General features: G+C 38.2%; 1 pseudogene; it reads right to left on the reverse strand.

Annotated features, from left to right (window-relative positions):
- Window positions 1-2,407: 2,407 nt before the first annotated feature.
- On the reverse strand, window positions 2,408-2,524 carry LOC145284121 (5S ribosomal RNA; annotated as a pseudogene).
- Window positions 2,525-3,151: the final 627 nt, after the last annotated feature.

Below are 3,151 nucleotides of genomic sequence, written 5' to 3' on the forward strand. Positions count from 1 at the left end.
AAAATAGGGATCTTTACTTTGGGAGCGACACATTATAATATCTTGCATTTGTTTATGTAATAAAATTCTAATTTTTTCACATATCAATGCCATTAATGGAGACGACTGTATTCATAAATAACGAACACTTAAGGTTTTTCAATTTGTAGAATTTTCTTTGATTTGCCTACTTATGTATATTTTTTGTTTTTTTCAAAGGGAATCGCCATTTATCTAGGCCTAGATGCCACTCGAGGATAAGGGTTAAAGTGTGTACAGTGGTCAGAAAGACAATACAGTAATCGTTAGAAGTGTAAATTTGGTAAATTAGATTACTTAAAGGGAACGGCATACAAAGAACTTGTTTACATTGGACTTGAAGACGGCCATATTGTAGTCAGCTGGAAAACAGGCAAACGGAAGAAAGTTCCACAGATGTGCAGTTCTAATAAAGAAGCTTTGTTCGTGGAATCTATGCTTAGGTTTAGCCACAGATAAAGAGTGACGGAAAGTTTCGGCCAGACGAGTGTTTCTCGTGAATGTTTGGCGAGGGAGCGGCCATAGATTGGAGCTCAGACGAGCACTTGCCATTAAAATAATGATAAAACAGAGACAGGATCGCAACGTGTCTTCTGTGAAAAAAGGACATCTCCCACTAGGCTACGAAATCTATTCTAAACACTGTCAGCGCAGAATGAGGTCTTCCTTGCAGCTCCTGCTCAGCAATGCTCTTGGACGTACCTTTCTCTTAAGTAGAAAACTGCATCAGCAGTGAGATATCTACTGGATCTATAGAAGGATCCCACAATTTTCCCAGCGACCTTGGCAACGGATTTGATGCACGTGTTCCATTTTAGATCAGAAAAATAGGTCAAAACCAGAAACTTGTCAACACAGGGAGCCTCCCCAAAGACGAGGGACGTTCATTTCAATCGATGTCAGATAGGGATCAAAACGTTGATGATGTAAAGGAAGAAGCTTGATTTTAGATGCATTAAAAGTAACCAGCCACTTTTCCCCCATTGTACCACATGCTTAAAAAGAGAGAATCAGAGAAGACTTCGTCGTTTACGGCCTTTGAAGTGCTGCCATAGATGGTAGCGTCGTCAGAAAAAAATGTCTACGAATGATTTAAGAATGTGATTTGGTAGATCATTAATTGAGATCAGGAAGAGATTTGGACCGAGGATTGACCCCTGAGGGACTCCAGCAATTGTTTCGATAATCGACAAATAAGTAAATCCACTGGGGCATTTCATGTTCATACATACACGTATATCATCACCTTCCATATCAATTAAAATAAAATAAGATCGTTCGATCAGCACCAATAATTATATAATGATTAATCTTATGTGTTTAAGGTCATTTTAAAATAAATTGTTTCAAAATTCAAGTGTGTAATCCTTTAGCTAAAACAGTACAAAAAGTCGACTAAACATCTCATGCATCCCCTTTTACAGAGTAGGGTGCAGGTGGCAGAAGAGAAGGTCGACTGTCTCGGGGCTTTCGGAGATGACGCCAAATGGAAAATCGGTTAGATCCTGGATCCAGGTGCCCAAAAATGACGGTAAAGAAGTCAAAATAGAGGATGTGGAGGACGTGGAATCCTCGGAGATTCAGTCAGCAGGACTGACCGACATTTTAAGATAATGCATGATGGAATGTTCTGAGGTCATCTGTGCCAATAAAATAGAGGCAGCAGAGAACGACGAGAGAAGAAGAGAAGCGGCGACCACGTGCAAGGAAAGCGGACGTATTCTCTGTCATTTTGTACACACACCTTACCTCGTGATCGGTCCATATTGTCGACTGGAAAATAAACATTTTTCAAATCATTTCATCCCTAACACAAAACAATTTCAAAGTGCAATAGACTTTGTTTTGTGTTTACGCTTTTTGATATAAGGGACTATTGGGATTTATGAAATGCAAAAACGGTGTGTTGCTAAGCGAGATTAACGTCAGGGGTGTGCGTTCCGGCATATCAAAATACAATCTCTGAACTGACTTTTCTTTCTCCAACATACAACGTGGCAAGAAAGAACGAAAAAAATAGATGTAGAACATATGGTGGATGGAGTTTGATTCTGAAATATATTTAAATTATAAATTCCAACCAAGTAAAATATTTGTTTATTTTCGTAATATTGCGTTGTAATTTGCCATTCAAACGCACATGATGCGTATATATATATATATATATATATATATATATATATATATATATATATATATATATATATATAAAGGCTTCCTTCAGTCTTGACAGACTATGGATACCCACAGTACGTGTGCCTGCGCGGGAAATTTTTGTGGCAGGAGTTGCGCAATCTCCAACCACACCTGTCCTGATTCGACATTGTTGAATACAAGTGGTAAGTGGAGGTTCAGGACGACTGGAAACAATGCCGAGATAAGCGGAAAGCACATACAGCGCCTAGAATTCCGAAATGGTCACCCATCTGGTACTAGCCAGGCTCAACGTTGATTAACTTCGGTGATCTTACGTGAACCGGTGTGTCAACATGATTATGCCGTATATATATATATATATATATATATATATATATATATATATATATATATGGATGTACCTATTCTACAAAACAATATGTTAATATTTTGATTGATATGTGCATAGCTTCAAAAACTAAATTTTCCACATTATGCATATTTGGATTTTTACCTAACGCATAAAATCTTTCTTATGTGTCAATGTTTTGTCATAAGACATTACAATTCATTCTCCCCCGATTCAAAGCAATAAAGCGGTTGCACGACGCAACCAGTGACATTGTGAAATCTGATCAGGTGTCTGCCTAACTGCACGCTCAGTTGCAACAGTGCAGTGAATAGGTATGCTGGCATTGCACCCATGCTCCACGAAAAACAGCTGATTGCAACTGGTAACTTAAAAATGCACAAATATACAACAATTACATTTCTGTCTCGAGATTTTATATGAGAATATGTAGTGTATTCATGTTTTTAAATGGGTGAACTTGACAGCGTCTTCCTCATAGTTATAAATCGACTCCGACATTTCTTTCACGCCCTCTGCCCCCCCCCAAAGAATCGCTTTTTTTGTTATCGTTAACCTACTTCCATTCATGATGAGCAGATCGATGTCGGTAAACGGTTTCCTGTCAATGAAACACGATGAAAATAG

This window comes from Euprymna scolopes, chromosome 8 (genome assembly GCF_053919585.1).
Source record: "Euprymna scolopes isolate OS-2025 chromosome 8, ASM5391958v1, whole genome shotgun sequence".
NCBI lineage: Eukaryota > Metazoa > Mollusca > Cephalopoda > Sepiida > Sepiolidae > Euprymna > Euprymna scolopes.